The sequence below is a fragment of the Podarcis filfolensis genome (assembly GCF_964270895.1).
Source record: "Podarcis filfolensis genome assembly, chromosome: 2".
NCBI lineage: Eukaryota > Metazoa > Chordata > Lepidosauria > Squamata > Lacertidae > Podarcis > Podarcis filfolensis.
In genome coordinates this window covers 77236548-77251766 of record NC_139605.1, presented here as the reverse complement: position 1 = coordinate 77251766, position 15219 = coordinate 77236548, and the positions used below count along the sequence as shown (strand labels likewise).

The 15219-nt window shown below is 38.0% G+C and overlaps 1 protein-coding gene across 15 annotated transcripts in view; it reads left to right on the top strand.

Annotated features, from left to right (window-relative positions):
* The window catches only part of TENM2 (teneurin transmembrane protein 2), a 709050-nt gene that overhangs the window by 184895 nt on the left and 508936 nt on the right, over positions 1-15219 (top strand). The window contains exon 1 of one of the 15 annotated variants that reach the window (XM_083596579.1): positions 2001-2738. The exons of 11 other annotated variants lie outside the window; for them this stretch is intronic. The gene's annotated coding sequence lies outside the window, so the exon portion shown is untranslated. Of the gene's footprint in view, positions 1-2000; positions 2739-15219 lie in introns of those variants that run through there. 3 more of the 15 variants (XM_083596573.1, XM_083596576.1, XM_083596581.1) reach the window with 3 other exon arrangements.

Sequence of the window (15219 nt, the reverse complement as noted above, 5' to 3'; positions counted from 1 at the left end):
ATCTTATAAAATAGAGAGAGTTCTGGAAATGATGGAACATTGCTGGAGGAGGGGGGGAAGTAGTGCTCCAGGTATTCACAGTATTTTTAAAATCCCTACAGAAGTGCTGTCATGCTTGTATAATATGACTAGTGATGTAGCAGAGTTGTCCTCAAGTTTCCTGTTTGAACAAACACCGTTGATTACTAAAATAACACTAAATTATTTTAATATAAAATGCAATTAAGATCTAGGGCCTCTAAGAACAGTCAACCATCTTATCAATATCTCTGGGAGAAAGATGGCCCTCCTACAATTATTAACTCTTCACTCTCCCAGTGGAGTTGCATGCACTTTACTCCAAGGAAGTACTTGGTGTTTGTTGTCACAGATTTTACAGGCACCATCCGATAGGTACCCAGCTGCTTGTGTAACCACATTTTACAGAGCTTTCTCTACCACAATGGTATTGCTGGTGGTGGTAGTATAATTTCCCAGTGTCAATGTATTGCACTTTGAACACTGAGGAAGCTCACCATTTTCATAAAAATACACCCTTGGCAGAAGACATCTGGATTCCCCACAGTGACTGAGTAACTGCTGCATTTTAAAGCCTCAAAAGGAACACCATTTTGGTTGTACTATGGCCCATCAGCCTCCGTCTGGGCAGCCAGACAAAAGTACCTCCCCTTGGATCCCTTTAACGGATACCCTGATTCCTTGGACCGGGGTGGGGTGTTCCCAACTCTATGTCCGCTTAGACTCAGGATCCAACCTAATGCCTTATCCATCACTTGAGTCGACCCCAAACTACTCACATCTGCAACCCCAATCCCTAATGCCACTGCACACATCAAGCAACCAAACTTCATTGCCAGCTGACAAAAACGCACCAAATTGGGTCTGTATAGAGCCCCATTGTCAAATCTGATGCCAGGATGCCAAATGATCTGGTCCTGAGTGCCAACATGTGCTGCATCACCTTGTTCATTGACTCATGTTCCAGCAGTTCTGATCACAGAATTGTCATTACTGGGTGCATTGTGTACAATGCCTTGAGGTCCAGTGCTGCTGCGAATGTGAGGTTGATGCCTTTCTAGTTTACCAGATTATTTTCACCTAGCTGAATGATCGGGGCATCTGGCAGGCTCACTACTGAATTGCATGAGGTCAGATAAGGCTTCAGGCCTTCCCATGTCATACCCCTTCGACAAAGCCATGTAATATGTAATATGGCCTCAGCCCATGTATTCAGGCTGAGGTGTTGGCCCCATGGTGTTTGTGTAGCTTGCATCCATATCCAATATACAATGTTGTGATCACAGATCCACACAATCCACAGATCCACACAATCAACAGCAAGCTTTTTTAGCTCCAGCCATGCTTTCTCACCTTCTCCATTTTATCAGGAATGGGTGTTTGGGTCATGGAATAACCAAAAGAAATAAGTTATAGGGGTATAATTGTATAACAAATGTCTCTTTAACCCTAGATCTAGAAAACAGTGGAATTTTAAATGAAGCAAGTAACAAACATTTGTCCCTAGGATGTAGGTTGTAGGAAAATTGAGCAGGGGGAGTAGGGAACAGAAAATTGAGCATAAGAGGGGGGAGAGGGTTTCTACCTGAAGAGCTATAACACAAATAACATGCTGACTTAGTTCACATGATCAAATCCTTGTTTAATATGTCAGAGTACACACAAACTCATATTTAGGACGGTATGGGTGGATCCCTCACACAGGGTGCCAAGTCGAGGAGGTGCAAAATTGAGAAGACATAATTTAGACGATCCATTTCGGAGTGTCAAATTTTGGGCTCCCACAGAGCATCATATGCAGATACTACATTTGAGTGGGAAAACAAGCTAGGAAGCTGCAGTCAACCATTTTGTGCAAACCAGGAACTGTGGATAATGGCCTGCAAACACCCAGGAAGTGAAAGCCAACTTTAAATCATGGTTTCATATCTTAGCTTGTTTAGAAACCATTAACCATAGTTTCCTGATTCACACCTAACAGGAAGCTATACATAACTGCAGCATCGTGGTTTGCTTCTCCACTCACGTGAAGTGAGTAGCAAAGTAAGAGCTCATGCATATCCTGATTTATTAAGCCAAATTTGATCATGTCAATGTGTTCATTGTAACACTGGAAGAAAATTATATATTACGTGTGGACCGTGTCTCAGAACATTAACAATGACAACCATGGCAGAGCAGGCAGCCAAAGCCTATTTAAACTAGAGGGAGATTATTTATATGCCTTGCTGCTCACCTCCTACTGCTTAACTTCCTGCTTGGCCTAAAATGCCAAGAGATAGCTTTGGCTTTAACAGAAGCATCATGGGAATTGTAGTCATCACCACAGGGAACTCTGCTGATTATCAGTGCCCACAGCTGCCCTCTATAGGCCTACAACCTCTTGTTTCTGTGCACTGGGAACAGTGTCCAAGGCAAAGGGAGGGCCGGGAGAAAAGAACAGCATTCCTTATTAACTTGAAGAGGAAGACAACATATGGCTAAATAAGAAACAGGTATTTCAGCTGACAAACCTAAGCCTAAACATTATGTTGGACTGAGGAAAATACCCCGAGTCTGATTACAGGCCTACTCATTCACCTGCGTTTGCCTCAAGACTTCATATGACATTCAAGTCAGGGGATTTCTGCCAGTTCTGCCAGTATTTACCTTGAGGAATAGTGAGAGAGGGGATTGAAGAAGCTTAAGCTTTATTCCTTACCTCCAGCCTGAAGAAACAGGTACTTTTATATATATATAAATGGGACATCGGTTATTATTTGAATGATCTGATTGGTGGTGTTGGGTTAGAGCTGTGCTACCCTGTTTTGTAGTGATTAGTCAGCATGCATGAGCATGCTGCACATTCACAATAAACCACAATAAGTGTTTGAAAGACCCTTTATAAATGAGATATGGAAACTCTCTCAGATTAAACCATTCTTTAGACTAATGCATAGTATCACAGTAATAATTGGATCCAAATAATTTGGGTCCCAAATAATTTAGACCCAAATATATGCAGGATATCAGAGACAACCCTTGTCCAAATTCCATGTTTAGGAGTAGTACATCACACGTATCTACAAAAAATAGGAGGCCTTTTCTATGATGGTGCCACAACTGTGAAATACCCTCCTGATTGTGGTACTCCTGGAACTTAAACTATTATATCTGGCACCAGATTAAAACCTGTTTATTTGCTCATGTATTTTAGATGGTGGTGTTTTTAGTTAGTTGAATGCTTTTATTCCTCTTAATTTTATTGTATCGCTGCTTGCGTTTTATATTTGTGTCCCACCCTGAAAAGTATTTTTGGGTATAGGTCAATTTATAATAATTTAAAATAAGTATATTGAACTGAGATGCTTTAAATTCTGTGCTCACAATGCACTTATGTGCTGTATTTTTAAATTGGTAGAACTGCTTGAAAGGAAATTTGTTAACGTGAAGTAATAAAAAGGCTACTTTACATTTCCATAGCTTCAAAATATTAGGAAAGATACATTTTCTTGAAATAACAAGTGGGGATTTGATACGAATTTTTTTAAGGGAAGATATCTGAAGGTTTATTAGCCTGACAATTTGATGCTACTCTTGGGGACTACACGATTCCTTGTCCATTCCTTGACACTCTGAAGTCCTTGTTGTGACATGGGCTACAGGGTCCTGGAAAGTGCATGCTTTGCATAAGTGTGACACCAGGTTTGATGTCTAGCATCTGCATTTTATTAATTTGGGAAGAATATATTGGTTTGATATTTTCAGCCATCAAATGGCAGTCAGAACCATTATAATGTGATAGGAAAATAAATGATAGCTTTGTTAAGATTTACTTGGTAAAAGACGTGCCCCATTGTTCTGAAGCCTCCTATAGCAGCTCAGCCCTTTATACTGTGCTTTCCCCCCTGCAGCCAGACATTTCTACTCCTTTCTTATTATGGTCTCTATGTTCTTCTGTATCTCCAGCAGAACTGAAGAACATGTTCTTCAGAGAGGTGCTTGTTGTTGTTTGATTCCCTGGTGGGCACGGTTTAAGCGCTGTAAATCTCCCAACCATCCCTCTCTCATTAAATATCATTGCTTACAGCCTTTTATCCCATTGTAGAAATTGCCCTGTGAGAACTGGCAATAATGAGGATGGGGATAGATCAGTCAACATGTGTCCTAGATATCTTTTCTACATTTTGCGCTGTCATCATTCATGTTTCATCACAAATTCCACAGTGACAAGCTAAAAGGTTACCATTTAAAATGGTGATTAATGTAGTTGTGTTTGAAATTAGATCCACTGCAAATAATATGAACATAGATCTTATAAGTTGTTTCCAGTGCCTTTCTAAACTGGGGAACAAAGTGTGTTGCACATGTTCTTGGGTTAAAAGCTCAATGAGCATATGCTGGGGTTAATTATAATTCTCCCTATTTGAGATTACTAGGGAGGTGAGAGGGAAAAGGTTAGGAAACAGAACCACAGTTGACATTTATAAGCTTATCTTAATTAATATATCTTCTGTCCGGTGCATGAAATTACTTCCTCCTTTGCATGTGTCTGCATTAAAGCTATGTAGAGATCTGTGAGCAATAAGCGTATCTGTACTTTTAGACTATAGTAGCAATACTTCCTTGTTAGATAAAATTATTTCATATACTCAAAACTGAATATAAGGCATAAAATAAACAAGACACTTTGACTGTGGTACAGTGGTACCTCAGGTTAAGTACTTAATTCGTTCCGGAGGTCCGTACTTAACTGAAATTGTTCTTAACCTGAAGCACCACTTTAGCTAACGGGTCCTACTGCTGCTGCCGCGCCACCGGAGCACGATTTCTGTTCTCATCCTAAAGCAAAGTTCTTAACCTGAAGCACTATTTCTAGGTTAGCGGAGTCTGTAACCTGAAGTGTATGTAACCTGAAGCGTATGTAACCTGAAGCGTATGTAACCTGAGGTACCACTGTATAAAAAAGCAAAAGAGACTAGCTAAAAATGTGAATGACAGGACTGACAGAAGACTAGAAAGTGATAGAATGAGGAATCCATGTGTTTTCTTAAGGTGTGAGACAGATTTCAATAACAGCTGGACTTTATATTTTCAAAAAATGGAGACGCCATTGTTTCCTTATCCCATAATTCTGTGGGTGACCTGATAACTGCAGCACCTAACAGGGACTAGTTTATTGTTTGCAATCTCCATCTTAAGACTGCATTTAAATACAGACCTCATGACTACAATATCCAACCAAATATTTGTATTTTTTTTGCTTTTGATTCCTCATCCATCTCATCCCCTGCTTTGTGTACCATTTAGCCTGATGAAGAGTTCTGGGAAACTTTTAAGATTTCCTATTTTGTGATATTTTGGGTGGATCTTAATATGCATATAGCCCTCTTGTGGATTTTAATATTGGCTCTTATGGACCAATGCAGCTGTATTTCCTTTTTATGCAGCTTAAAAGTAACATCCAGCTACTGGAAATATTGGTTAGTGTCATATTGATTCAGGTAAAACTAATTGAGCTAGAAAACTGGATGTTCTTGGAAGAATAGGTGACCAGTAGGAAAGCAGACCATAACCCTTCTGATTCAGCCCTAGTGATAGAATTTTAGAGGAAGACAGTGTTCCTTTGACAAAATTACAATACAAGTCCTGCATGTATTCAAAACATATACCGAGCTAGATTAATATATGTATTAACATCAGCAATTAATTATTCGAAGGCATTACATTGCCTGCAACATTTGATACAACTGACAGAATTTAGCATACTGAATTAGCATATTGCAGTATACTGCTATGGATGACCTATTTCTCTGTATCCTTTGAGAATTAAGATAGAGGAAGCTCTTGCAAGAGAATCCTTGACCTCAGCAGTTAGGCAGCAAGTCGATGGGTAGATGAAATACTGTAATCTCTATCAGGGCAGTGCAAGAGAACAGGGACGTTTGTCAGCATGAAGCAACCTTTAATTTTCTGTTTGTATGACATTGACTCAGACTTGGCTCATGTTCTCCAGTATAAAACTTCATAATTATGAAGTGCACACAAAGCCACATTCATACAAATTACCAAGTTTCCACAAATTTTCTCACCATGGTTGCCTTGGCAAATGTCCCTTCTGCAAATATCTGTCCCTCCAGTGATAATCTTGAAGCTGAGTGCAACAGGGATGAGCCTCCATTTTTCCTCCTGAGCTATGGACTAAGATGGAGGGCAGGGGGTTGTTCCTATCATGCTGGCGTCGAATGTCTGATGCCAAAGACAACACAAGGGAGGGATAAGCCCAGCCATAATTTCTGACCACTGCAAAATGAAAATATACATTAAAGTTCCTCTAACCTAGCAAGGCTGAGCCATTTAAAGGGCACATCTACTGCATACTGATTATATCAGCTAACCACCTGTTGTGAGGGGATTTTTTTACAGTATAGCAGTGAGCACAATAGTTATATATGATGATCTCTCGATTGGTTCCCATCTAAACAACTATAATTAGAACTGCAAATGCTGCCCGATGTGGTATATATCTAGCGCCAAAAAAGTGACATCTGTGTATTGGAACCCACAGTGTGCAAGAACCAATCAAGCTGGATTTTCAAATTCACATTGTTTCTTCTTTTCATGATAGAGCACTGTGATAGCAGTTCTGGACACACACACACATGGTATACAGGAAAGTGAATGCTTTGGAAAAACTTGGGAATATTTTGGGGGGTTGCTGTTTAATATTTTCATACATGAGCTCAGCAGTACCTGCAACACACAATCTACAATAACTGTAATAAAGTGTTTGTAACAAAGCGTTTGCAGGCTTGGTGTAATGGAGGGGGTTGGTATTGCATGGTAACAAGATGACTTTTTTCTAATATGGTTTTTAAATGTGATATTTGGAAACCATGATTTTAGTTTTTAGGTATCTTATTTAATCCAACCATAATACAAACACTAACATTTGCTCAGTCTACTTTATAAAATGTAGGATGAAGTTCTTACTATTTAAGAAGGGCTTTGGTTATACAGTATGTTAAAAGAAGGAAAGTGGGTCTCATGTTGGGTTTCAATCTGAGGTAAGAATGTGTGTATCTCCTCATGTGATAAAATGTGAGAATGCCTTTCCTGGATATTATACTTGAAGCATGAAAACTAGATGCACAAATCTCTGCCAGATCCACTTTCTGCTGACTTGCCATAATGTTGAAAGCTCCTGAGAGTAAAAGGGAGATGTTTTAAACAGGAAAGGTTTTCCTTAAAGATGTAGGTAGGTAGCTGACCCTGAATAAAGTATCCTTCACTTTCAGTTCTGACTGAAAAAACTACTAAAGACTCTTTCTAGCTCTTTTAACATTGGAATCATCTTTAAAATTCAAATAAATTTTGGAAATAGAATGTGTTCTAAATAAATCAAAAGTCATGAAGCAAATTCCTGCAGAAAATACAGAGAACAGATAAATAAAACACACATTTCTGCATATTTTCAGTTGAAAAATTATGATAACTGTAAAAGTGCTTACTATAAGAAACACAAATACTGTGAGTATGTCTGCGGAATTAAAACCTGAGATGGAGTTGCAGCGTTATAGTAGATCACATATATTGCATGTAAAACTCTCAGGTTATTTCCCTGAGTTCTTCAAGTAGGACCGGGAAATATTCCTCTTGGATACCTGTTGCCAGCCAGTTTAGAAAATATTAGACTGAAGAAACGACACAAAATATGACAAGTTTTATAGAACATGGTTCAGCTTTATTTCCTGCACATGGAATGCAACTTCCTATGAGATACACAATCACAAACATTGGAAGCATATAGTTTACAGCTCATGGTTAGTGATGATTGAGCTTAACCCATTTCAGATGACACAGTATGCCAAACCTTGGCTTAGCTCAGTGCAGTATAGGAGCAAAAGGACCAGGAAGAAGCAGAGTGCCATCCCAGTAAGCCACAGGTTGACTTACCATATTGTGTGAATGAGGCCATTATAGATCTTTGTGCAAAATACATTCTTAGCCTTCTGAAATTTTACTTTAGTGTTAAACTAGATGTATTTTCAAGGAATAAATGAGTAACAGTATATATCTTTTTCAGCGTATATATATTTCTCTTCTTAATTAATTGAACATTATAGTCTCAGAGCAGATAGTGAATGTTAAATTAAGATTCTCACTTAAGGCACTTACCTTATTTATTAATAACCTACAGAATGTTGATGCATTTTTTGAGAAAGACATTTAAAAGGAGGGGAAAGGCTTTTGTAGAAAGAAAGGGCCTTACACTTAGTCAAAAATAATTTTAAAACTAAAAAAATCCATGAGGGATGGTCCAGTAAGTCCCTAATGTATACCTTAGTTTCATAAAACTCTTCATGTGTAGGTGGGTAACCGATGGGGAGATGGATAGATCAGGCAAGTTGCTTGTGTTCTTGAACGAAACATGGTAAAAAGCCTTCAAATTATTTCACAAAGTTAAAGAGTAGTTATCATCCAGATCACATAAAGCTAGTTTGTTTTTCTCGTGATAATTGGGAAGGGGACTGTCTTAAAGGTAATTATAAAATTTATAATTGGGTGACTTGTAAAGGCAAACTGAGAGTTTGTCTTCTGATCCCAGAACTGAACTAAACCCTGAACTCCATTGACGTTTAGGCCCAGCTTGTAACAGACTTGCCCATGCCATCCTCCCCACACTTTCCCACAATTTATATTTAAAATGTGAATGTTCCAGTGTTATCAACAGTAGATATTTCTCTTAAGTAGAATTCTATTGGTATATATTTTTTTCCTAAGTAAATTCAACTGACAGAATTCAATTTACATGAGATAAAATTTGGATGGATTATCTGGAAAGCATTCTTAGAATGGTACTGATGTTGAATCACTCACTACTTCTTATACTACAATTGGTGCAAGCACTATATTCATATGAATGAGCTCATTTTGTATCTCTAAGTTATTACCAGAAGCAGGATTGTCCTTAGGGTAGTATTCAATTCTCTGATTCTTCCTTTATATTTGTTCTGTATGTAATAGATAAGCACATCTAGTGCAAGAATATGTGCTTTACTTACTAGTATTTAATGATAGATAATTTAATCTTTGTACATACTCAACCAAATAGTATTCTCATTATTTATTGTACTATGAAACTGATTTTTTAAAGTTTTTAAAGTTTACCCTAAATTACAGAAAAGCAGTGTATGGCACATGGATTTGTTTTTCTTTTCAGTGCTTTGATAACTAAGTCATCAGAGCTGTTTACATTTGAAAAAATCTATAATACTTAAATGTTGATCCCTTTTTTCTTTTCTAAGTCTGTATTTAAATCTGATTTGTGGAAATAATAAATATAAGGGGTGAGGGGGGTGGCTTTCCTCTACCAATCTGATTTAAATGGAAAGCAACAGCCAAGCTAGCATAAGCTATTATGGTAGACATATATAAAACTTGACAACTTTGCTAAAATCCTCTTTCCTCTTCACTTTATATCTTTTCCCTTGTCTAACTGTAAACACCAGGACACTTGGGTAGCAATCCTGGATACAACAGGAAGTCCCATAAGAGAGAGTGCAAGTACAACTGAATGCAATTATTTTACTGTAGTGTGTAAAGTCCAGTGAACTCACATTTAATGGAGATTATGTTTCAAATCATATTCTGTGGTTGGATTATATATATAAATTATTAGTCTTCATTTCTAGAATGCTCACAAAATATCTGTCTTGTAATGGAAACAAAGCTTTGGACTACCAAATTACTTTTAACTTAAGCAGTTAACAAATTTATTTTAAATTTTCTGCTCAGATAAGGTCATACACATCTGTCCTATTGATTCTCATGGCCATTACAGCGACTTCTTGTCCTGTGTACCATGTTGAGGTATGAGGCTGGTAAAGGTGTGGCTGCCATCACTTTGAAGTTTGCAAGCAGTCTGTGTTGAAACCATTTTCAAACAGACTTCAAAGCTATGTTTCTCAGCACCCATCAGTTGCTTGGTGCTATGTAGTTTCAGGTGTTCGTTTGTTTTTTTTAAAAAAGTTACAATAGAATACCAGCTCATCTACATTTTGTCCCTATGCTACCACCTTTGCTCATAATTGCCATGTTGTCTGCATTGTCTGAACCAAGTTATCATCTGTTTGAAGGACTAGTTCCCACTTTTTGGTGATAAGGGCAAATAAGCATCTTCGCCTCGATGCCTTGGCTAAGAAGTCCTCAGTTTTCTAAACCAATCAAGGCAACACCCAATTGCTTATCGATTACTACTGAGAGCCCTAAGCACTTACATAACCTTCCAGTTAGTACCAAAACAGACCAACCAAGAGTCATGTATCCCTCTATTCAGAAAATTACAAGCAACCTCTACCTTTTGTTCACCTTGAAATTTCCCTTTCAGTTTCCACTGTGCTTTTTTGTTTTTCAAAAGCAAAGTTGTTGGACTCCTAGATCAGTGATGATCTTCCTCTTCCATCCTCCCCACTCACTCACCTGGATGAAATCCCTAGTTGCCTATGGCAACTAGGTAACATGTTAAACATGATTAAAATCTTTCACTCTTCTTCCATTCCTATTATTTCTTCTCTCTTTCTATCCACTTTCCAGTTTATACCACTTTCCCTTCCCTTTTCCCCACTTACATTGAAGCATCACAGCATGTCTACTCTTGGCTTGTAGCCACCTCATCTTTCTCTTTATCCATATCTTTTTCTCCCTTCCTCTCTTCTGGGACAAGCCTTCAGTAATTTGCCTTACAGTGTGCCTTTTTTAACTTTAGCAATAAAACCTGTTTTTTTTCTGGAACAGCTCTATACTCATATCAGTTTCTCCCTCCCAGGTGCCTAATGAGGGCATTCTGCTATCTAGACTTAGTTTCTCAAAGTTCCTCATGTGCTATGCCTGTGTGTTTTATTAAATGTATCTGGGCTACCTCTGCCAGCCTTACAGCAGCCTGTCCTCAGGCCCAATACTGCCAGGGCTGTAGAGGATAGAGCTTCCCAGACACAAGACTAGAGTAATTCACCTACCATCATTGTGTTGCTCACTCCTGAACCTGGGAAATTTGGTTTCAGAAATGCATAGAAATGTGTGTCCCACACTAGAGTTGTAACAAACAAATATAAAAAATACATTTTAAGAATGCGTGGCTGGGGTTTGGAGATGTGAATGGCACAGTAAAGTCTAGCACATATATTTTAGCTTAAGGTTTCATTGGTCAAAGTTCACTTAAATCACCAAATCACCTAAGTATCTGGATCCAGACTCATATACAACAATGTAGTGGTTAGTCTTTAAGTGCCATAATTTGGTGTTTCTACTACAGCAAACAAACGTGGCAGATGCCTAGTGGGACCTTTGATTTCTTCTTGAACAGCACTCTCCAACTCCACCTGCTCTAAAAATAGGTTGGCTTGCAGCACAGAAGAGGTGGAAGAAAGCAACTGTGAATAAAACACATGAACATTGCTACTGACTGTGCAGGTGTAGTCATGTGGTTCTCTTGAGTGCAGATCTGATTTGTTTACCACTACACGCCATTTTGTTTCAAAGTTTAGTTAATCCACTACAACTTTTGATTTAAGCAAACAAATGAGTCTTTTTATCTCAGAATAATGTATTTCAATGTATTTCAATGTATTTTAGGGATACATTGAAACCCATGATGTGTCTGATGATATTATGCCTAGAGGAAAATATTTAGTGCCATCATCTCTGAAACGTTGGCACTAATAGTGAGCGAGTTCATAATATATGCAGGGGCATTGAGAGAAGAGATTTATTAGCTGCCATGTAAATAAGATGTGTCAACAGAACAGAACATTTAAATTGTGCAGTGTTTTCATGATGTAAAAAATACAGAGGTGAAGTGGGGGTTTAATTAAATATATACACAGAGGTTAAGCCAAGATGTTTAATCAAGGTGTTTCTTAAAGCAGGATATAATAATGTCACGATAATGTTGTACAATAGTATCATATTGCATGATTAAAAATAGAAAGGCATGGTAGCATCAAACATTGCCGTCACCTAGTGGATTGCTATGCTTTATGTAAAGGTATCAGAAGCTGCCTTAGGCAAGGTCAGATCATCGTTCCACGTGACTCTGTATTGTCCACTGCTGAGCAGTGGCTCTTCCTGGTTTCGGATATGGGTCTTTGCCAGGTGTCAGGGATTGAGGCTGGAACTGTCTGGATGCAAAGCATGTACTCAGCAATTGAGCTATGTTTCCCAATAGAAATGTAGTAGAGGACAGTTTAAGAAAACCAGTTTATTCCCTACAGCAATGCAATGGCCTTCAAAAAGCAATTAAGCTGCCTTCAGTAAACTGATATTCCTCCTCCAAGATCAATACTCAGCTGCACTTCTTACAAAGCTGATATGAAAATTTAAGTAATCTCCACAATTTAGGAGCTGACAAGGTAAAGGATAGTTAACTAGAATTAACCCTGATAGCAAAGACATGTGACAGACCAACATTTCATAACTCCATTGTAAAAGTGCAAATTGCTGATATTCCTCCTTTGCAGAAGTGGCTTGGGGGTAAAAAAAAGTTGCTGTGGTGTTTTTTTAACTGATCTGAATAAGTAACAAATCATTTGCAGAAACCAGTGACATAGTCTATGCTTCATATTTAACGTGTACGTACCACCTTTTCAAGTGAGCAAGTATCAGTGCACTACATAAATAGGAGAGCTAAAGATGTAATTGCTGCAATTTAAACTGAAGTTTGCTTCTGAGTGGAAGTTAATTTTTGTGCCTATTTTTAGTGAATAGTTTTTATTGTAAATAAGAGTTGGTAATCAGGCAAGTGATTTGTTGACACCGTTTTCATTTGTTATTGTATCATACAAGAAGTTTCTTTAATGTAGGACTATTTGATGGTACTCAGTCAATTATGGCTATGCATAAGAAGGAAGAATAAAAAGTAAACCTCTAAATTTCTGTGTCTAAAATAACCAGTTTGATTATTTTAGCTTCACTTATATCTTGCTCATTTTTTATGGGTAAGGCTGCAGTCCTAACAGTAGTTAACTAGAAATAAGACCCATTGAATCCAATAGTACTTCTGAGTAGACATGGCTAGGATTCCATGGTAGAAAATTAATATTCATATTCAACCACTGTTAAGATTTTATCTATTTACATTTTCCATTAACAGTTTAAAACAGTTTAAAAATCATGCATTCTCTTGAATTCACTTAAAAAAAAAATGAAATGAAGCTGAAAGAGCAAATGTGCCCCCTGCCCCAATTCAATCAGATACAAACTCAGGAAGATACTGAATTATTTTAACCTTTAAGAAGAAGGAGCAGGGAGAGATTTATTGACAGGGTTCCAGAAAACCCTCTGCATGTATGTATAATACTTTTCTGCACACATGGTCTCTGTGTCCTTATGGCATGAGCCCCCAGAGAGCTCTTGATCTTTAAGAAAGTGAAGCATGTGGAGCACTGCACATGGTGGGGCTGGCTTAGTTATTTCCCTCTCTTTGGACAATAGGACCTTGACCTCATTTGTGAGTGATGAAGCTTCATGCCTTTTCTTTCTGTGTTATACACACACACACACACACACACACACACACACACACACACACACCTCTATCTCTATCTCTATCTCTCTCTCTCTCTCTCTCTCTCTCTCTATCTCTCTCTATCTCTCTCTATCTCTCTCTATCTCTCTCTATCTCTATCTCTATCTCTATCTCTATCATCTCCATCTCCATCTCCATCTCCATCTCCATCTCCATCTCCATCTCCATCTCCATCTCCATCTTTGTGGCCTTGATGCCCCTGTACATAAAACCCACAAAATTACTATTGCTGTGCAGTATTCTGGAAAACGGGACATGGGTGGTGCTGTGGGTTAAACCACAGAGCCTAGGACTTGCCGATCAGAAGGTCGGCGGTTCGAATCCCTGCAACGGGGTGAGCTCCCGTTGCTTGGTCCCTGCTCCTGCCAACCTAGCAGTTCAAAAGCATGTCAAAGTGCAAGTAGATAAATAGGTACCGCTCCAGCGGGAAGGTAAATGGCGTTTCCGTGCACTGCTCTGGTTCACCAGAAGCGGCTTAGTCATGCTGGCCACATGACCCGGAAGCTGTATGCTGGCTCCCTTGGCCAATAAAGCAAGATGAGCGCTGCAACCCCAGAGTCGGTCACGACTGGACCTAATGGTCAGGGGTCCCTTTACCTTTTACTTTTATTCTGGAGAACAAAGATAAAGCACTGGCTCTGTGGACTGGCATTAGTGAGACTATTGAAATAAAAGTTAAAATTTTATTCAAGTGACACAACTTTGGTACTGCATAAAACATAATCTGCAGGTATTATATGATAATATGCATTACTTCAAATGACATGTTTCTTTTTGGAAATGGCTACAGATTGTGATTAGCTGTTATTTTAGTTATAGAAGAAGAAACAAATAAATAAAATGCTAAAAATACAAAATTGTATTGTGGTTTTGTTGCCATCAGCAGGAATCAGTTTGATAGTAAACGTGGTTGTAGTTAACCAAACTACCTGCAGCTCAGTTAGCCAGTGAACTGGATTTTGTTGTATATTTTGTATTACAATTTGAATTGAAAATTGAATTGAATTGAATATGCGCCAGGTGCAATTTTTTGCTGTGTCGTTTTTAATTAAAGTAGAGTTCTGTGTTTGTGTGCAGTTTAAACAGTATGGGTGAAAAATGAGAAAATAAAGAAAATAGAAGAGAAATGTCTTGTGTTAATCATAAATAAAGGACAGTTGGCTGTTGCTTCTTAATTATCTGTTTCGATTCACTTTTGTGGAAGCCTTGTGTTTGAAACATGTAACTTCAATATGATTGTTATATGTATAAAATGCTTACTAAATTTGCAAAATGTGTCTTAGTGGTTGTATATACTTGTGGTAGTTTGACATACGTAGTTATGATAAAGTGTTGTGCATATAGACTTGTCTTTCTTTTTAATTTTTTTAAATTATTTTCAGCAAAATATGAACAAAGCATTAAGCATTCCCCAATTTCACTTGCTGGAACAGAAGTTTAATGTACTGTATCAGATTTTGTCATAAGCCTTCATTAGTGCCAGTCATCAGAGTACTTGCTCAAATATTTTATAAAGGGGTACCATATTTTGATAAAATTGTCCACATCAGATATATTGTTCAAGGCATGCATCCTTTTTGTCAGTTGTTCAGATAAGGCAGTTGTCCATACATTCTGTCTCCATTGAGTGACGTGTA